The 21,905-nt window shown below is 40.7% G+C and overlaps 1 protein-coding gene across 4 annotated transcripts in view; it reads right to left on the bottom strand.

The window, feature by feature from the left end:
- The window catches only part of CPA6 (carboxypeptidase A6), a 366,630-nt gene that overhangs the window by 305,072 nt on the left and 39,653 nt on the right, over positions 1 to 21,905 (bottom strand). The gene's annotated exons all lie outside the window — the stretch shown is intronic.

Genomic DNA, 21,905 nt, shown 5'->3' with positions numbered 1-21,905 from the left:
GTTCACGCCATTCTCCTGCCTCAGCCTCTCCGAGTAGCTGGGACTACAGGCACCTGCCACCACGCCCGGCTAATTTTTTTGTATTTTTAGTAGAGACGGAGTTTCACCGTGGTCTCGATCTCCTGACCTCGTGATCCGCCCACCTCGGCCTCCCAAAGTGCTGGGATTACAAGCGTGAGCCACCGCGCCCGGCCATGATCAGTCTTCTTATTCTCTATCATCCCGTAGGTGAGGTCTGACCACCCGGGCCTGTCTTCAGCAAGAATCCCATCAGGTCCACTTAGGCAGAATCCTTCCTTCCTCCTGATGTTTCCTCTTAGTAATTTTCCACCCACTTACCCTGCCCTGCTCCTTGGCTATACATTCCCAACTTGCCCATGCTCTGTTCAGAGTTGAGCCCAATCTCTCTCCCCATTGCAAGGCCTCATTGCAATAGTCCCTATACCTATAACCTATATCAATGGCCCTAAATAAAGTCTTTCTTACCATCCTACAACAAGCATCATCAAATAATTTTTTCTTTAACATTCTCAGGAGCTATTGACACCCAAGAAGCTGGGTGCTTTTTGGCTGGGTATCCAGATATATCAAACAGCTTCTAAAACTCTAAGAGAATTATTTTCTCTATCTTCTGAGATTCTCAGCCATCCTCCTGATGTCGCTAGCCCAGTAGATCTTAACTTTTTGTATGTGTGTCACACATTTAAAGACTGGAATTGCTGGCCGGGTGTGGTGGCTCACGCCTGTAATCTCAGCACTTTGGGAGGCCAAGGCAGGTGGATCACAAGGTCAGGAGATCGGGACCATCCTGGCTAACATGGTGAAACCCCATCTCTACTAAAAATACAAAAAAAATTAGCTGGGCATGGTGGTGGGCGCCTGTAGTCCCAGCTACTCGGGAGGCTGAGGCAGGAGAATGGCGTGAACCCAGGAGGCGGAGCTTGCAGTGAGCCGAGATGGCACCATTGCACTCCAGCCTGGGCGACAGAGCGAGACTCCATCTCAAAAAAATAAATAAATAAAAAATAAATAAACTAGAATTGCTAACCACTGTGGTGTTATAACAGCTCATCATGCCTGTAAAAAATTCAGTTGTCATTCTCATAATCAACTGTTAGCTATGTGTCTTCGTTTGTGGCATATACCACATTATCTCCCTGAATTATTACATTATTACGAGGTCACCAAAGGTGCTGGTCTTTATCTTGACCACTGTTTCTGCCTGGAATGTTCTTCCAGATATAGACATGGTTTGCTCTCTTATTTCATTCATATCTCTAATCTGTCACTATTTGACTGGAGAGGGCTTCCCCAACCACACTCTCTAAGACAGCAATCCATCCTACCTTTCAATTTCTATCTCCTTACCCTGTTAGGTTTCATCACAGCACTCACTGCCGCTTGATAATTTGCTTCTTGTCTGCCATCATAGTTAGGGCCTATGTGCCTAGAATAATGCATAGCATATAGTAGGTCTCAAAAAATACTGATTACATAAATGAATGACCAGAATCCCGTTTTCCTTGGTCATTTTTGTTTAGGCAAAATTCTCTCATGTTCTGAGTAACACAAAATCTCTTTGGTGCCAGCAGAGGATTACATAACCCACTCCTAATTGCTGACCTCTGTCATCAAGCAGTGCCTTGGCTCAGCTCAACTATCTGTTTGAGAGACATCACCATGACAGAAAACCAAGCCATTAGGGTCTTAATTTTTTCATCATATATTCCCCTTGGTGGGCTGCTGTTGCCCATCTGTCAGTAAATTACTCAACTTTCATATAAAACCTGGTTCCGCATAAACATTGACAAAAACCTCTTTTATTTACATGTACATATATGCGCAGAGCCAAAAAGGAAGTAAGAATTGCCCACATATAACTGGGGAGGAGGCCAGTGGTGATAGCAGAAATGATAACTTCTGGGCCTAGGGCTTCTGCACCAGATGACCACAAACCCATTCGATATTGCAGAAGAAAACTACTTGCCTTAGTATGTGGGTTCCTCAAGTAAAACCAAACAGAACATTATTCAATTTTTGTGTTTACATGTTTAATGGTTGTGCTCCAAGCTGGGATTTTGCTATTTCAAACTGTAAGAAAGAACAGTTTACAAGCTGAGGTTGTTCTTAGGGTACACGTCAGCTAAGGAACAGATTTATGAACACAAGTTAAATACAAGAGGGGAGAGGTTGGGAGTGGCTTCTGAAAGAGATAAAAGAAATCATAAAATTTTAGAGGTTAGGGGATGGGAAAAATACATAGAACTGACTTTTGTATGTTCAGCATGGGAGAGTTCAGAAACAGAATTCTCAAGAATGAAATTCAATTAAACTAAATTCTGCCAGGTAATCGATACCCAACCCACATGCAGTATTTACTCAAGGTCTTCAGAGGCCAAGAGAATCTGCTGGCCTTCTCAAAGCCACCTGCACCTGTCAGGGTTCAAGTTCCTTTCTGATGGCTTCTTAGAAGCAACATCTTAACTCCAGTGATGTTAGCATTTCCAGGAAATAAAATAGCAAATTAAATTGGGATAAATAATAGGAATCTCACAGAATTTTTCTCTCACAGAAGAAAACCCAGATATTTACTCAGGACTTTCCAGTTTTAGCACTGAAAGTCCCATGAACAGGGAAGGGCCTCAGTCCTGAGCCTTGAGCTAACCAGGATTGTTGATCTCCCTTGAGATACCTTCTTGCAGGATGATAAGCCTTAAGTTATAAGATATGACCCAGAACTGTTTTCTGAATTGTGTGAAGTCATTATCTGATATACCAAGAGCAAAGCAGTGGACTTGTGGTGAGAGGATCTGGGCAGGATGGGGGAAGGGCTATTAAAAAACAAGAGCTTTGGGGTCAGGCAGACATGGACTCATATGCAATTTTTGCTGTTTATCAGTCCTGTGACCTTTTGCAAATCATTTAACTGTTCTGAGCCTCTGCTAACGGGGTTGTTGGTTGTATGAATTAAATATAGAAACATGGAATATACTTAGTGCTGTGCCTCATATTTAGGAAGCATGTATCTAATGAGCTGCAATAAATGCTCATCGTCATCACGGTGGGTTTCAGGGTCAGCGATTCAGTTTCTGGCTCTTTCATTACTTATTGTTGTGACCCTAAGCAAGTCAGTTCACTTCTCTAAGCCTCAGTTTCCTTGTCTATAAAGTGAAGATAAGAATAGCAGCCATGTTTATCCCAGAGGATTATAGTAAATGAGATGACGCAGTTTTAAGGAACAATGTAAACTAAAGCATGATTCAAATGTAAGGTTTTGTAAGATTTAATACTACAGTCAGCCCTAAGTAAGGAACTGGAACTCCTAGTATGAAATAGATAATAGCAGCTACATTTATTAAAAATGATAATTTGAGCCTGGGTAATATGGCAAAACCCCGTCCCTACAAAAAATATAAAAGTTGGCCCAGCATGGTGATGCATGCCTATAGTCCCAGCTACTTGAGAGGCTGAGGTGGGAGGATCACCGGAATATGAGGCTGCAGTGAGCTGAGATCACGTCACTGAACCCCAGCCTGGGCATCAGTGTGAGAACCTGTCTCAAAAACCAAAAACCGAAAAACAAAAAATCATCGTTTAGGATACTGTTTGTGGTTTTGGTTGTTTCACTTCAAGAAAGACAAAACAGATTTAAATAGAGTCTAGAGAAGGGTAACCCAAATGACCAAGGGGACAGATGAGATGCAGGATGACCAGTGATTCAAGTTTAGGAAATAATGAATGTTTGAGAAGGTCACGGAAAGGGAACACCCCTTGATTCTTGAACAGGACAAGTTTTAGGGCAAATACAAAGAGAACATTCCTTGTTACTTCAGTAATCAACTCACAGGACTCATTTGCCCAAAATCGAAAGCTTAGAAACATAAACAACCTCACAAAATCCTAGCTGCCTCACTGTGGACTTTCTATGCATACGTTTATTAAGGGAATCATATTTTAGGCTGTATCATTAACACTGAGATTTATGTCAAAGACAACACCTTTGTGACATCAACTTCAGAGAATGCCCCAATCTTAAAGTTCTTTTCTGTCCCATTTTTCATGACATTGTACACTTCTCTCCTAGTTTTTGTTTGTGTTGTGTTTGAATGAATAATTTGAATAAAAGAACAAATGATTTTAACATTTCTTTATTTCTTTTTCTATCCACGCATCCCCTTATCCCTAGAAGCAGCTCTTATGATCCTGGGAGCATGCTGTACATTGACAAAAACAACTTACTCATCCTATTTTTGTAAAATCTAGAGAGATAAAGAAGATCTAGTATTTAAAAGGCTCCCATAGACTAGTATAGTTTTCTCAGATTTGAATATACCATCCCATCTCATTTGTTGTTGTAATCCTACCTGTTATTATTATTTATTTATTTTTTTTTTGAGATGGAGTCTCACTCTGGCGCCCAGGCTGGAATGCAGTGGCGCAATCTTGGCTCACTCTAACCTCCACCTCCTGGGTTCGAGCGATTCTCCTGCCTCAGCCTCAGCTCCTCTGTGTAGCATTTCATAATTCAATCTACTAGAACCCACAAATGACTCAATGGACTCCCATAACTTTTTGTTTTGGAAGTTACCGTTACGCCTGGTTCTCTAGTTATAGACAGGTACATATTAGCATACACACCCACGTAGAACCTCAGATATACTTCTTCAAAAAAAAAATTCCACTTTTATTTTAGATTCAGTGGGTACACATGCAGGTGTGTTACATGGGTATATTGTGTGATACTGAGGTTTGGGGTACAGATGATTCTGTCACCCAGGTAATGAGCACAGTGCCCAACAGGTAGCTTTTCAGCCCACCTCTACCTCCACACTCTAGTAGTTCCCAGTGTCTATTGTTCCCATCTTTACGGCCATGAGTACCCATTGTTTAGCTCCCACTTATAAGTGAGAACATGTGATATTTGGTTTTCTGTTCTTGCATTAATTTGTTTAGGATAATGGCCTCCAGCTGTATCCATGTTGCTGGAGAGGATATGATTTCATTCTTTTATATAGCTGCATAGTATTCCATGGTATATATGTACCACATTTTCTTTATCCAATCCACTGTTACTGGGCACCAAGCTTGAGTACATGTCTTTGCTATTGATAATAGTGCTGCGATGAACATACAAGTGCACGTGTCTTTTTGGTAGAATGATTTCTTTTCCTGTGGGTATATACCTAGTAATGGGATCACTGGGTTGAATGGTAGTTCCGTTTTAAGTTCTTCAAGAAATCTCCAAACTGCTTTCCACATTGGCTGAACTAATTTATATTCCCACCAACAGTGAATAAGCATTCCCTTTTCTCTACAGCCTTGCCAACATCTGTTGGTTTTTGACTTTTTCATAATGGCCATTCTGACTGATGTGAGATGGTATCTCATTGTGGTTTTGATTTGCATTTCTCTGATAATGAATGATAATGAATTTTTTTATATGTTTGTTGGCTGCTTTTATGTCTTCTTTAGAGAAATGTCTGTGTATGTCCTTTGCCCACTTTTTAATAGGGTTATTTGTTTTTCTGAAGATATAAGCTTCTCATGTAGAGGAACTGTGTGTTACTCAGTTCTGTATCTTATAGGAGGTTCAATTAATGTTAATCAAATTCTATAACATTTGATCTGGTAGCTAAGTGGACTGGTCTGCATAGAATTCTTATTTTTTAGAATCAATTTTTGATATATCAGAGGTTAATATTTTTAAGATGTAGATGGCAACAGAAATAAATAGAGTTAATGAATATTAATTACTATTACAAATTAGAAGTGTAAAGATCCGTATGACTATTTCTCAGCACATCAAATAAATTTGTTGAGAAATTTGGTTCTAGCAGTCTACTTGAGATGTGTGATATTTTCAGTCACACATTCAAATCAGCACATCAGTACTTGTTCTAAGGTATGTTATTTAAACCATAAATGCTGTGTGAAGCAATATTAGTGTTCAGAGTCAAAACTCCTGAAATTTGGACCCCTATTAAACTCTGAAAAGTAACATAAACAGCTACACCAACCAGAGAAGCTGATGTAAGACACATTAGAAGAGGAAATATTAGAAAAGAATATTAGAAGAGGAAGCATTAGAAGGAAACTCTTATCAGCTAAAAAAAATACAAGTCAGGAAGAGTGAATCAACAGATTTTAAATTTTCAACTTCAACACATATTTAATTTTTGGCTAGATTGCTGGAAATATGTCATACTCCATATTCAAGTGTGGGATATATTTCAAGAAACAATGAAATGCCAATGAATACAAACTTGAGATGACAAATATAACTTTTCTACCAAGTTAGCATGGTGCAGATTCATCTACACTAAGTTTAGTGTACAAATCAGTTTTTGTATAAACACAGTAATAAACAATGAGTGACTAACACCTAAATAAATGGCATTCCCTGAAGGAAAAATTTCTGTACATTAAATTGAAAATTACATTCTGGTAACTACAAGCATTTGTTACTTTTCTTTTTCCCATTCACTTAGTAATACAAAAGGAAACATTTAAAAAACAAAGAAAACGAGGAAATTCACAAAAGAACCAAACATTGGTCTCTTAGCCTTCTAGAAATAACTCATGTTGACTTCATACATCTGTTCAAGTAGAGTACATGCTATGGATTTATGTAAGTGCACAGCTCTATACCTGTGATCGAAGTTACTGGTGACCATCAATGTCTTTGTGTTCCTCTCCTTCCTTGGTACACTGCGGACTATATTTTTTGGCTCCCTTAATTTAGGTGGCCCTGGGTGACCAGTCTCGTCACTGGCACATGGCTGGAAAGTGATTTATGTATCTTTCAGGCCTGGCCCCCAAAACTGCCCTTGAAATCATCTTTGCCTTTCTCTTTCCTCATTTGCTGATGGTTGCAGAGGATCTACTGCAAGACTGAGGCCTGAGAAGATGGTGGGAAGACAAAAGAGCCTGGATCCCTGAGTGTCTGTGGGAGCAGAGCACGCCCAGCCCCCATCACACTGTCAGGAGCAACAAACATGCTTTTGGTGCTCCTCATATATTTCTGTGACTATGTTCATTTGTGATATTTAAATTCAAGATGTAACTATCTCTGTAAAATACCTTACCAAGTTTCTTCACAGACATATTAAAAATATATCTTATGTTTTATCTACACAGCACTTTGAAATGCTGAGTAGATTTCAGGGAATTGGCTTTTAGTAAAAATAATGAAGTACTATATTAGTACAGGCTCATTTTAGAAGGGGGATAGTGCTTGGAAGTGTTATTTGTTTGAGACCAAAATGTGAATCAATAAATTAAGACTAAACTCCAAACATTTAATACCAATCCAGATCCTTTTTTGGTTGATAGAGAATAACTTCCTTATAAGCCATGCTGGAGTGGTTTAATTAATATGTTATCTTTTTGTCCTGGCAGTTGCCCATGCAGAGATAAAAAACAATTTTAAAGAACAAGAGATTGGGCTGGGTGCGGTGGCTCAAGCCTGTAATCCCAGCACTTTGGGAGGCCGAGGCTGGCGGATCACCTGAGGTTGGGAGTTCGAGACCGGCCTGACCAACATGGAGAAACCTCATCTCTACTAAAAATACAAAATTAGCCGGGCCTGGTGGCACATGCCTGTAATCCCAGCTACTCGGGTGGCTGAGGCAGGAGAATCGCTTGAATCCAGGAGGCGGAGGTTGCGGTGAGCCAAGATTGTACTACAGCCTGGGCAACAAGAGTGAAACTCTGTCTCAAAAAAAAAAAAAAAGAACAAGAGATTGGTAAAACTTGAGTGTGAGGAAGGCATATCTCACTTGCTAAAGTGTGAACTATGTGCTGGCAGCTGCTTGAACATATAATTTCTTTCCATGAGTCTAACATAATACATTTCACCACTCTACTATTTTATTGAAGATTCTCTGTAAAATGTTTTAATGATCAATAGTAAGCTTTTTTCCCAATTAAGATTTTTAACAGTGAAGCTTATCTTTCTTGCTATAATCTATTATGTGTAAATCATGTCTTCCTAAGCTATATTATTCTATATTATTTCAAAAATTTGCAGGATAAACTATTTTTCATTAAAACTAGAATCGCACAGAAATGCTGCCCTTTAACTGTTGGGTTTATGAAGTGGCAATGGCAAAAACGGCCCTATTAGTGGGAAGTTAATATTATTTCTTCACCATTAAATCATAGGCCTCTGTGAAAGTGTTGACCTCTTTGCTTCAAACTGGGGCACAGATAATGAGTGCAAATTAATACCCAAGGTAGCTCATGTGTAAACATTTTAAGCCGATGATATACAGAGTTACACATGTAGACATATATTCACTAAGAGTCATACCCATTAGCATAGACCCATAGACCTAAGGCACAAAGGACACTGGCAGGGGACTTATTCATGCAAGCAGGAAGAGAAACCTGAATAAAAATTCCAACGATAACTCAGAACACTGCCATCTCTAGCTATTGTACATCACTAGTTATTAAGGCTGATGACTGCACAGTATCAAAGCACTGGCAAATGTGAAAAGACTCATTCCAAATAGGAAAATAGCTACGAAACGAAATTCCTTCTGTTTTCCATTCAGCATTAGTAGACTGTGTGACCTAGGACTACTGTTTCTTTATTCTGTAGCACTATCTTGGGGAACAAATGCTAGCCTTCTCAGAGCTATTACTAGGGTTATCCTCATGTAAATGTCTTTGGAAAGGCGAATGAGCTTAATTGGGCTGTTTTCAATCCCCTAAGGTACAAACTACCAGGAAGAACACGGCACTCACGGGATGTGGAACATACTTGGGTTGACCACGTTGGAGTCAGAATTTACTTAGTGAAATGTGGGAGACGAGGCTGGCACATTGCAAGCATCAAAAATTATTTGTGGAATGGATGGTGCCATAAACAATGTTTTTGTCCCTGTAAATTTCATATGCTAAAATCCTAACTCCCATGTGATAGTATTAGGAAATGGGGCTTTTGGGGAAGTGATTAGGTTATAAAGGCAGAGCCCCCACGAATGGGATTAGTGCCCTAATGAAAGAGGCCCTGGAGAGCTCCCTTATTTCTGCCATGTGAGGACAGAGTGGAAGACTGCCACCTATGAACAAGGAGGCGGGTCCTTACCAGACCCCAAATCTGCTGGCCCTTTCATCTCATACTTTCCAGCCTCCAGAACTGAGAGATACAGTTCTGTTGTTTAAAGTTAGTTTGTTATAGCAGCCTGAACGGACTCAGATGGAACCAAGAAGTAGCAACTACTCTAGACTTACGGGTAAGACATTTGTGTGTCAGAAGGTGGGAAATAAACCCAACTAAAATTCAGGGGCCTTCTGCCTCAGTGAAATTTCTAGGGATCCAGTGGTGTGGAGCAAGTCAAGGTATCTCTTCTAAAATGAAGGATAAGTTATTACATTTGGCCCCTCCTACAACAAAGAAAGAGGCAAAATGCCTAATAGACCTCTGGATTTTGGAAGCAACATATTCTTCATTTGGGTGTATTACTCTGACCCATTTACTGAGTGATCTAAAAAGCTGCTAGTTTTGAGTGGGGCCCAGAACAAGAGAAGGCTCTGTAACAGGCCAGACAGCTGTGCAAACTGCTCTGCCACTTGGACCGTGTGATGCAGCAGATCCAGTGGTGCTTGAAGTGTCAGTGGCAGATAGGGATGCTGTTTGGAGCCTTTGGTAGGCCTGTATAGGTAAATCACAGAATAGGCTTTTAGGATTTTAGAGAAAGGCCTTGCCGTTATCTGCAGATAACTATTTTCCTTCTGAGAGACAGCTCTTGGCCTGCTACTGGGCCTTAGTAGACACTGAGCGTTGACCATGTGCCACCATGTTACCATGTGGCCTGAGCTTCCCATCATGAACTGAGCGTTATCTGACCCACCAAGCCATAAAGTTTAGTGTGTGCAGCCAATGCTCTATCATCAAATGGAAGGGGTATATACAACATTGGGCCTGAGCAGGCCCTGAAGGCACAATTAAGTTACATGAAGAAGTGGCTTCAATGCCTATGGTTTCCACTCCTGCTATACTGCCTTCTCTCTCCCAGCCCGCACCTATGGCCTCACAGGGAGTTCTCTAAAATCAGTTTACAGAGGAAGAGAAGACTAGGGCCTGGTTTACAGATGATTCTGTACGATATGCGGGCACTATCTGAAAGTGGACAGCTGCAGCGCTACAGCCCCTGTCTAGGGCATCCTTGAAAATCAGTAGTGAAGGAAAATCTTCCCACTGGGCAGAACTTCGAGCAGTGCATCTGGTTATTCACTTTGGAGGGAAATGTCCAGATGTTCAGACGTGTGATTATATACTGATTTATGAGCAGTACCCAGTGGCTTGGCTGGATGGTTAGGAGCTTGGAAAGAACATGCTTGGAAAACTGGTGAACAAAAAATTTGGAGAAGAGATATGGGGATAGACCTCTCTGAATGGGCAAAAAAAATGTGAAGATATTTGTATCCCTTGTGAATGCTTACCAAAGGGTGACCTCATCAGGGGAGGATTTTAATAATCAAGTGGATAGAATGACCCATTCATTAGACGCCACTCAGCCTCTTTCCCTAACCACTCCTATTATCATCCAATGAGCTCATGAACAAAATGGGCCATTGTGGCAGGGATGCAGGCTAGGCATGGGCTCAGTAACATGGACTTCTACTCACCAAGCCTGGCCTGGCTACGGCTACCACTGAGTGCCCGATCTGCCAGCAGCAGAGACCAACACTGAGTCCCCAATATGGCATCATTCCCTGGGATGACCAGCCAGCTCCCTGGTGGCAAGTTGATTATACTGGACCTCTTACATCATGGAAGGGACAGCATTTTGTTATTACCCAAATAGACACTTACTTTGGATATAAATTTGCCTTCGGTACACACAGTGCTTCTGCCAAAACTACCATACTTGGACTTACAGAATGCTTTATCCACTGTCATGGTATTCTACACAGCATTACTTCTGATCAAGGAATTCACTTCACAGCAAAATGAGTGTGGCAACTGGCTCATGCTCATGGAATTCATTGGTCTTACCATGTTCCCCACCATCTTGAAGCAGCTGGCTTGATAAATGGTGAAATGGCATTTTGAAGATTCAGTTATAGTGCCAGCTATGTGATAATACCTAGCAGGGCTGGGGCAAGATTCTCCAGAAGGCTCTACATGTTTTAAATCAGTGTCCAATATATGGTGCTGTTTCTCTCATAGCCAGGATTTACAGGTCCAGGAATCAAGGGGTGCAGATGGGAGAGGCAGCATTCACTATTACCCCTAGTGACCCACTAGCAAAATATTTGCTTCCTCTTCCCCTTACTTTATGCTCTTCTGGCTTAGAGGTGATAGTTCCAGAGGGAGGAGGGCTCCCACCAGAAGATAACAATAACTCTATTGAACTGGAAGTTAAGACTGCCACCTGGCCACTTTGGGCTCCTGGTGCCTCTGAATCAACAGGCCAAAAAGGGAGTTACAGTCTTGGCTGAAGTGATATCTGGGTCCTGACCACCAAGGAGAAATTGGACTACTGTTCCACAATAGAGGCAAGAATAGTCATTCTTTTGAAGTCACATGGGATATTCACCAGGATAACCATATGCTGGGCTATAAGACAAACCACAAAAAAGATGTATGATTTGAATAAACACTCAATATAGATAATTTGAACAGGGACTCCATAAAGAATATATAAACGCATGTACAATGAAGTTCAAAATCATTAATCATCAGGGAAATGCAAATTACAGCCACACTGAGAAGCCATAGTACATGCACTAGAATAGCAGATATTAAAAAGATTGACAATATCAAGTGTTGCAAGGTCATGGAGCATTGTGGGAATTCAAAATGGTATAGCTACTTTGGACAGTTTGATGGCATCTTATGTTTAACATACATTTACTATATGGTCCAGCAATTCTACTTCGAGGTATCTACCCAAGAGAAATGAAAGCCTATGTGCGTAGAAGTGTGCATAATATTCAAGCAGCATTATTCATAATAGCCAAAAGTGGAAACAACCCAAATGTCCATCAAATGGTGAAGAGCTGAACAAAATGTGGTATATCCATACAATGGAATACCACTCAGCAATAAAAGGATTGAACAAGCTGCAAATATATGAACTACAAACCATCAAACTAAGTGAAAGATAGTAGATAGAAAAGACTACATGTTTCCATTTATACCATATCCTGGAAAAGGTAAACCTGTTGTTAGAAAGATTAAATGATTGCTGGGATCAAGAAGGGTAGGCCTGGGGATTGACTGGAAAAGGGCCCTGTGACACTTTATGGGGTCATGGAAATGTCCTAAAACTAGACTTTGGAAGCAGTTGCCCAACTAAATACATTAGTCTAGCTCATTGAACTGCATACTTAAGTTGAGTGATTTCATTAAAGCTGTTAAAGACTCCCACACCATTCTATAAGGTGGACATTACTCCCATTTTGCCCTGAGGAAATAGTCTCAGAGAGATTGGGTAATATGCTTAAGGTTAAGCAGATAGCCACTGTCAAACCCAAGTCCACGTTGGCAATCACTGCTCTGTTGTACTTGTGGGGGTACGGGAGACTCTGGGAACACCACAAGGGCAGTGGGAGCTCCCAGGGATGGCAAACTCCACTGAGCTAAAGCCACTGGGAGCTGCTGCTCTCCACAGTAGTAGTTTGTTGCTAGGAAGACTGGAGTGAGTCCTGGGTTACAAATGCTGTCTAGAGACTTCTGCTGTTCTCAGAGGCAATGTGCTCTCATGTGAAAAAGAAGGCAGATAGAGGTTGAACTTCTGGCTTTCTCATTCAACAGTCATAAGACCTTAAGGAGGCCATCTGACTTCTTTCAGCTTGGGTTTCTTAATCTCTGAAAGTGACTCAAAGATGAACCACCTTTCTTACTGAGTTGTTTTGTGTATTAAATGAAAATATATGCTATAAAGGACCTGTGCCTTCGGAAATACTTAGTAAAAGTAAATTATCTTCCACTTTACTTCTTGAGAGAAAAGGCACTCAGTCTCATCCACTGTTTAATAACCAGAGAGAATGAGATTGCCCTTTAAAAAATGTTTTTTTACTGACGAAAAATAAATAGAAATCTTTCATCAGGTACTCTTCACAAGCATTAGAGTTACCTGGCCCTCAAATTCTACTCAGGATGTTGCAGTTGCAGGAAATAAAAAAACTCATTTAATTTTATAATTATTTCCTTCCCTTACTTTATTTCTATGAAGACTGATATGTGTATTTAACTGTGAACATTTGTACGTGTGTCAATAAAAATATTTAAAAGTATATATGTGTGTGTGTGTAACTTTTATGCACACAAAAAAATTTGCATTATTTGAATCATGGTTGTATGGCAGCAAGTAAAAGATAAAAAATATACAATGGAATCCTAAGTGACTATATCAGAAGTATCAGGTGTTTATTCTGTTAGGTCCAGGAAATGAGAACCTGGTAGCTGTCACTCAGTGTGAAATCTTATGACTTTTTAAAAATTTTATCAAGGTTTGAGATTAAACTCAAAGAGCCCAAAGCATTGTATAATTATTTGACTAGGTAGTAATGAAGAGCCTTGCCTCTTCATTATGTCTGTCCAGATGGGGGTTCTTATACCTGACTGCATAAAAATAACCTGATATAAAACTGCTGATTTCCAGGGCTCTCACACCAGAAATGATGATTTCATAGGGCAAGGATAGGGCTCAGTAATTGGTGTTTTTTCTTTTAAACAACCCCTGGTGATTCTAGTGAAGGTGATTCTAGACCTTACTAAACTTATATGCTACTTCTCAAGGCCCTCTTTTTTCCAGGAGAATTTCCTATGATTATTCCAGTTGGGATTCTCCAGTGTGCTCTTTGGGATATTATTGTGTGCTATAAAACAGGCTTTGTGACCAAGAAATTTTGGGAACACATTCTAAGAAATACTCACTTAGTCTGTAATTATCTTCTAGTTTTCTATTCGCTGTCAGCATCAATCAATATAAGTCGATACGTCTTCTGATTCTGTGTCTATACTGAATAATACAGCATTTTCTTATTTTATTGACTGTTTCATGAGGTCTCCTCTCCCCAACTGGATTTATAAGATCCTCGAGACAGCTATGTATTTTTTAAACCCTTTTTGTCACATAGGGCCTATCTGATCACTGTTAGTCCTTGGGAAAGGCAATGACACTTCTATACTATTTTAGCTAACTGATATCACAATGAAATTAACTGAGAAAGGCAAGAATGGTGCCCAGAAGTTCTAGTACTGTTCTGAGTCTAGTTCCATCTTGTTTCCTGAATGTGGCTTCAAATAAGGTTCCAGAGGAACTATACACTGGAAAGTCCAGAAGCACATGGCAGGCCGCTCTGCACAAGGTAAGCAGTGCAATCCACTACATAGCTGGAAGGAAAAGGGCCTGGAAGAATGGCAGGGTCTCTAATGCCACATTGCTAGAATAACTTTCCCAAATGCTACATTATTATGACTTCTGGGAACTTGGAGCCAAACAAATATAATGAAAAACGGGTTACAGGCCAGGTGCAGTGGCTCACGCCTATAATCCCAGCATTTTGGGAGGCCGAGATGGGTGGATTACTTGATCTCAGGAGTCTGAGACCAGCCTGGGCAATGTGGTGAAGTCCTGTCTACCAAAAATAAAAAAATTATCCGGATGTGGTGGCATGCACCGCTAGCCCCAGCTACTCGGAAGGCTGAGGTGGGAGGACGGCCCGAACCCGGGAGGTGGAGGTTGCAGTGAGCTGGAGGTTGCAGTGAGCCCAGATCACCCCACTGCACTCTAGTCTGGGTGACAGAGCCAGACTCTGTCTCAAAACAAAACAAGACAAAACAGGAGGGGGTATGTTACCTAGAAAAACAGGCAAATAAATAAATAAATAAACATTTACATACAATTTTAAGTACAAGTAAACTTGTGACCAAAAATTGAAGTGATTTATATTTTTTCTTCTTCTTTTTTTTTTTCTTGAGACAGAGTTTCACTCTTGTTGCTCAGGCTGGAGTACAATGGCACGATCTGGGCTCACTGCAATCTCCACCTTCCAGGTTCAGCAATTCTCCTGCCTCAGCCTCCCGAATAGCTGGGATTACAGGTATGCACCACCACGCCCAGCTAATTTTTTGTATTTTTAGTAGAGATGAGGTTTCACCATGTTGGCCAGGCTGGTCTCAAACTCCTGACCTCAGGTGATCCACCTGCCTCGGCCTCCCAGAGCGTTAGGATTACAGGCGTGAGCCACCATGCCCGATCCTGATTTATATTCGTGACTGAGATGGAATAGTTTCAGAAATTAGATAATCCTCTAAAATTGTATGCAAAATTCTGTATGCATTTCCACTTGGGGGAAACAGGTACCTAATATTCATTAGAATCACAAAGAGATCTACAACTCAAAAGGAGTTTATCAAACTCTATTATTTTGCCTCATATAATCAAGAGGTTTATAAAGCTGTTTTTTTAAACATACTTCTCTAAGCAACATTGTTTTAGTCTGTTTTAAACACTTGAATAGACAGCTTTAATAGAGAGGCATGATGTACAGGCCTGCAGCTCTGATGTCTTCTGGTCTATGGTTTATGTTTATGTATTTACTTAAAGTGGCTTACACAACAATCATGGTTACAAGTTGAACAGCACACACTCTTTCAGTTTTATACATACTAAGGAGTTATAAACTCTGAAAGAAAAACTACTATCTGGTAATTGCCCCCAAACTGTATTTGCTAAGCTAATGTCAATCATTGTTCTAAATCAATACAGCCATTTCCTCCAGTAACTATTGGTGGCACTTCCTCAGACAAAGAAAGTCTTTTGCAATTTGGGGGTTTGCAAAGGACTTGTAAGTCAATAGATGCTGAAATTCTTTTGGTATTTTGGGGAGACAAGCCAATCATTTGAGCTAGAATCCAGGTTTAAAACAATGGAGTAAAATCAACAAATGTATAAAGTTGGAGCAATTTTCCCTTAAGGATAATTTTTGTAGCATGGGTGATCTGTCTTCATCTTTCCTTCCAGCAACTTCGGTTGAGGTTTGCACTAAGTATATTTTTACTGCTCTAAAACATCAATGACTAAACATATTGACAAAAGAAAACGTAAAATAATTTTGCTTCAGGGGAGTTGCATTTTATATATTGTTAGGAGGGAAGAAAAATATCCCAGCATTCACAGTTCTATTTTGGTAAGTCCAATAATAACATGCTAGCATTCAAACATAAAAGAATAATCCTCAATCATTGATTTTTGATTATTTATTTCCATATTCTCCAACTAACCTTCTTTATGCCAGCAACACATAAAGATATGACAATGGCTGGGAATATACATATATTCTATGACTTTAGTATATATATAATCATATACATAATATATAATTACTACAGATAGATACAATCGTTTCCTCACTTAGGGGCAAAGTACATCCCAGTTCCATCTCAGAGAAAATATGGTATAGTGGAAAGAGCGTGGAGTTTGAAGATAGATTCATTCACTTAATCTTTACTTATATATTTATTAGAGGTCTGTTTTGGGTTAGGTACTGAGAATACAAGAAAAAACTGATAGATACAATCCTTGCTGCCTGGAACTTTGTAGCTTCAATTTTAGGGTGCTACTGAGCACTCATGAATCAAGTTAATCTTGTTAAGCCTCAGTTGCCTCATTTGTAAAAGAAGGTAATACCACTCATCTCTCAGGGTGTCACGAAGAGTATATATGAAAAAGTGACTGGTTCCACATCTAATAAACAGGTAATATTTAAATCTGAATTATTACTAGACAGTTATTTCTTAGTTTTGAAGGGACAGATACACTGTGACTGTGGAACCACGTGACAGGTAAAAGAACACATTTCAAAATCTTTAGAGAACAAAAGTACACAACCGTCCCACATGATAATTTAATGAAAGTGTTCTGTAGTCTGGTGATTATTTTATTTTGCTAAACTGCATCTAACCTGACAGCCATCCCTTTTGTCAACACAACAGAGAACTATAGTGAAAGGTCTGTGTGGTTATTCAGATGTCCTACAAGAGAAACGCAAATCACGGAAGAATTACTTTATGCACAGACCAAAACTGCAACTTAGGAATGTGTGAAACTGGCTGGAACCAACCTCAGGGTGGCAAACAAGAGAAGCTCATTTATGAAGTTTTTCCTGGGAAGAACTGTAACTTCCTATGAACAGCAGAATGTTTTTATGTCTGCATTAGGATTACTGCAGAGGCTCAACTCTTAACTGCATACAATTCAGTGGCTCCCAATCCTCATTTCCACCCAAGGACCCCTTTTGTACTCACCCCCATGAACCCTGGGTTTGGGAAGATTGTGAGTGCAGTGTTCAGGAGAGTAGGGGCTCTCCTACTCTCAAGTGGTTGTTCAACTGCCTCGCTAAAAGGATAATTGATTGCAGCTGGCTCCAGGGAAAGGCCGTCTCCCAGTAGATAGAAAACACCTGAATTTGGTGATCAGCAGCTTCGCGATAAGATCTTAGGACTTGGGTGAGTGGGCACAAACATGCACACTGACACAGAAAACACTGCATGCATGTTTTTTGTCTGTACCATGCTAAATTTAAATAATTTCTCAAGTATTTATTCAAGAAAATTATATAGAATGAATATCCCTCATTGAGGAAAAAACCAGCATTAGTATATGGAGATAATACCCTTGTAGTCAAAAGCAAAGAAACTTGAGGTCCTCATGATCCCATGTAGCTTTATCATGTTAGAGTAGGTAGCTAGGCAGACAGGAGCAGGGCAGGAGAGGGCTCCCACCCCCAACCAGGAATATCAGGTGATCATCAGGAGACGGTCAGGTGGTGGTTAAAATGTCTCTGTAAAATAATAATTGGTTGCTGCTAGCACCAGAAAAGGGCAGTCTCCCAATAGATAGAAAACACTTGAAGCTGGTGATCAGTAGCTTCCCAGTAAGATCTTAGAAGTTGGGCGAGTGGGCTCAAGCACGCACACTAAGGCAAAATGGTGGTGTTTAACTGGTATATGGCCTTCCTCCAAGAATACTTGAATGGTAACGGAAAAAACGCCTTGAGTAATACTTCAGTAAACACACTGCGCATGAGGCCCCTCTCAAGTGCTAGCAGGCCACTGTGCAGGTGGACAGCCCACCTCAAAGGAAGAATCAGGGAGAAGAGACACAAATCCTAGAATCATGCCAATGTATAAAACCCCAAGTCAAGGGCTGAACAGTACACTTGAATCTCTCAAGTTGCCTGCTTGGCCATCTTCCAAGTGTACTTTACTTCCTTTTGTTCCTGCTCTAAAACTTTTTAATAAACTTTCACTTCTACTCCAAAACCTGCCTCAGTCTGTCACTCTGCCTTATGCCCCTTGGATGAAGTCTTTCCTCCGAGGAGCCAAGAATCAAGTTGCTGAGGATCTGTGCAGATTTTCTATTTATGTTCCCCAGTGGTGAGATACCTCTATGCCTCTCCTCCTTTGGCTAGAGGTATTCAATCCCTGTACTCAGTTTCTTTCTTGCCTTTCACTTTCCTGCTTATTAACCAGTCCCCAGGACAATTTGTCTTGGTCTCAGTGGCTCTGCTCCCCACAAGCTGATCTCTCAGCTCACCCTGAAGGGTGGCTTGTGAAGGTGGAAAGGACTTTGGAGTCCACAGGGCATAGATCTGAGGCCCTAGTGGCCTTCATGGACAGGAAGCCAGCAAGACTGGTGAGGCTAAAGCCTAAGACCATGCAATACTTGGGGTTTCCTCTGCTTTTTCAACTAAAATTGGATCTTTCCCAAAAATCCACACCACTTATTGTCGTGTTTTCTCTGTGGGTATTCTGAAATGGCCTTGTGCACCTGCCAGATCGTCTACTTTGGGGGCAAGTCTGCTTCTTCTCTGCTTTTATTTTGCATGCTGCATGACTTTCTTCTCTGCCTTAAATACACTCCCCGCTATTTGTGCACCCACAGCTCTTGCTGCATTTGTCTGGCAGTGAAGACATGGACTCCCTTGGAGCTTTCCCCTGAGATTTATACTTGTTTTTACTCTACCGGCTCAGATGACCTCCAACTCTTTCCCTGTCTCTTGGCTCATTGCTAGGATAGACACTAATCAGAACCCCAGCTCTGCCAGCTCCTTAGGACTTTCCATACACTTTTCTTTTCATCCCAGTTATGCTCCAGAGCCAAGATTTTTTGTTTTTGAAGCAGTTTGTCTGCCTGCATAGGGCCTCACTCTGTGGCCCTTTAAGGACCCCACTTACATGCTGTTTGTTGTTGTTGTTGCTGTTTGTTGTTGTTGTTGTTGTTTTTGTTTTGAGTTACCACCCACTTTGGGAGGAAGGGAAATTCTTTCTTTGCCATTTGCTAGCCCTTATCCCAGGCCCCTTATCCTCCCAGAGGTTCCTCATTTATGTCAGGTGGGCAAATAAACATTCCCCTCTCAAATCCAAGGACTACTGTGTTTGCAAACAAATGAAGGCTTTCCATGAGTATTCCTCTTGCTTCTTCCTACTTCCTCCTGTAGCAGAGGGATTAACCTATCTTTTCAAGCATTTGTTCTGCATGTTACTCTGGTGAGGACAAGGAACCCCAAATACAAATTTTCCTCCATTTCTCTAATTACTTCCATGCCCTTCTCAATATGCATCGAGACCTTCAAGGTCATATTTGAAGCGAGGGAAGTCCAGCCCCTTGCTGCAGTTAGCTGAAAAATGGCTTCTTGTCTGCTTAAAAAACATGGGAAATGGAATTATAAGAAAAGAGAGAATCATTTTGTGCTAAAATGCTCTGAATGAGAGTCACTATAAGTTCATGAGGACAAGAATATAGGCCAGCTGAAGGCTGCAGGTGCAAGAGAATAAAAAGTTCCCATAGGACAGAGATGAAGGCTGGTCCAAGGACAGATTACCATTAAAACAGAGATGAAGGCAAGGTTAGGGGTACCTGGTAAGACTGGTTCATTCTGGAACCCCAAGGATGAATAGGGGGCTCCTGTTCATTCCAGTGTCTCCCCTGTTCTCAAATGGGTAATTGTGATGAGATGGGACCAAAGTTAAGGTACATGGTAAGACTGGTTCATTCTAGAACCCTAAGGATGAATGAGGGTCACCCTGTTCAGGAAAGGATAATAGGGAGATAACAGGCGACATCTTTTTTCCTTTGTTTTCTCGTCTGTTCTCTCTTTGCAGATGGGTAATTTTGTCTCCATACCACATAACACGCTCCTTGGATGCATCCTCAAGAAGAGGGAGAAAATTATAAAAGTCAGCCTTAGAAACCAGTGCCCCTATGCAGGAAATCCTCAAGTTAGCTTCTTCAGTATTTTATAAGTGAGAGTAGAATAAGGAAGACAGGGCTAAGGAGAAGGAGAAACACAGAAATAAGAAATAGGCTCAACTATTGGCTGTTTGACAAGCCCTCCAGCCCCTCCAGGTTGCCCCAGAATACCCTCCCAGGTAACTGCCATTGGTGTGGGAAGCCAGGCCGCTGGAAGGCAATGTGTCCCATTGGGATAAGTGGGAAAAAGTTCTGCACAGCTTGCCACCTCTGCCAGAAGCTTGAGCACTGAAAACGGGGCTGCCTTGAGGGCTGAAGGGTACCTAGGACAGAATCCCAACCCCTGATGGCCTTGAGCTGAAGGAGCTCTCTGCTCTGGCCAGCTTCCAAATCAGAACTCATCATCAACAGAACAAAGCCAAGAGCAACTCTGGAGGTGGCAAGTAAAATTATAAATTTCCCTTTGGGTTCAAGAGCTGCCTACTCTGCGCTAATCTTTTCTAAACAACTCTCCTCCGAATCCTGCCAGGTAATGGGGGCAAATGGCACCGCTTCCCTCCAAAAGAAAAGATTCACACTCCTTTATATTATTTAAGGGACCAATTACCATTCTTCCATCAGTCCCTGGGTAATGAATGTCTAAATACCCCACACCTCTTTGGTGCAAAAATATACTTTCCAAGATGGGTATCTGCTTAATATTCACATGATCTCTGAATTCATCTTTCCCTTAATAGCCCTATTTCTCCTGGGAAAGCTACCTAAATCTTTATTCAATAACTTCATCCTGGTCAGTCCTAACTCAGGGGTTTAGAAATTGCCCACATTTATTCAGACAAGCTCTAGCAAAAATCTAACTGAGCAATCTCTTGAGGTGGGCATAACTTCTACAGTATGTGGATAACCTCCTTATATGCTCCCCTTTCACACGGCTCACACGGCAACATGCAGTACAAACCATAACTTCCTAACAGAAGGAAAATGAATTTTGTCTAATTCGAAAGTTATAAAGATAAAGACGTATTTTTGGTAAGAAAAGTTATAAAGAAAAGATTTTGTATGAAAAAGGATCTTTTATGGTAAATTCTTGTCCTAAAGTAAAATACTGGTTGTTTAAAAAGAGGAATGCTTAGGACCAAAAAGTCCAAATATGTTGTAATGGTCTGAGTCATAAAAAGATTCATGAAAGGAATTTATGGAAAAAAGTTATACAATTTTAAAGGTTATTAGGCCTCCTAAATGCTTCATAAACAACTACTATGACTTTTAATTGCATAATTTGCCTGCTTTAAAGCCATTAAATTCTAGGTAAGGCCTGTGGACATACAGAGTTTGCCATGTCCCCAAGCTGTACTGGTAAGAGTAAAACCTTATCTGCACTTCTGTCTGATGTCCTAGGCTCCAAATCTAGGACGTAATCAGAATCTGCTACCAGGTTTTTCACCAAAAGTAAAAGTTGCTAAGAGTTAACAGTGTAGTTTGTATGTAAGACCACTGAAAGAACAGTTTCACATGAAAGGCATGTGAAGAAAGCAGAATGTGCTCCTGGTAAAAGATTACAAGACATGGGAATGTGGATTTTTTTTGGCCTAGAGGATTAAAGGATCATTTTAAGTTAGGGTAAAGCTAAAGGTTTGGGCAAGCTGTGGAAGGTTTGTGAAAAATTAATTTGTAAAAGAAATTCTG

Source organism: Symphalangus syndactylus, chromosome 11 (assembly GCF_028878055.3).
Source record: "Symphalangus syndactylus isolate Jambi chromosome 11, NHGRI_mSymSyn1-v2.1_pri, whole genome shotgun sequence".
Taxonomy (NCBI): domain Eukaryota; kingdom Metazoa; phylum Chordata; class Mammalia; order Primates; family Hylobatidae; genus Symphalangus; species Symphalangus syndactylus.
This window is presented reverse-complemented; position numbering and strand designations above follow the sequence as displayed.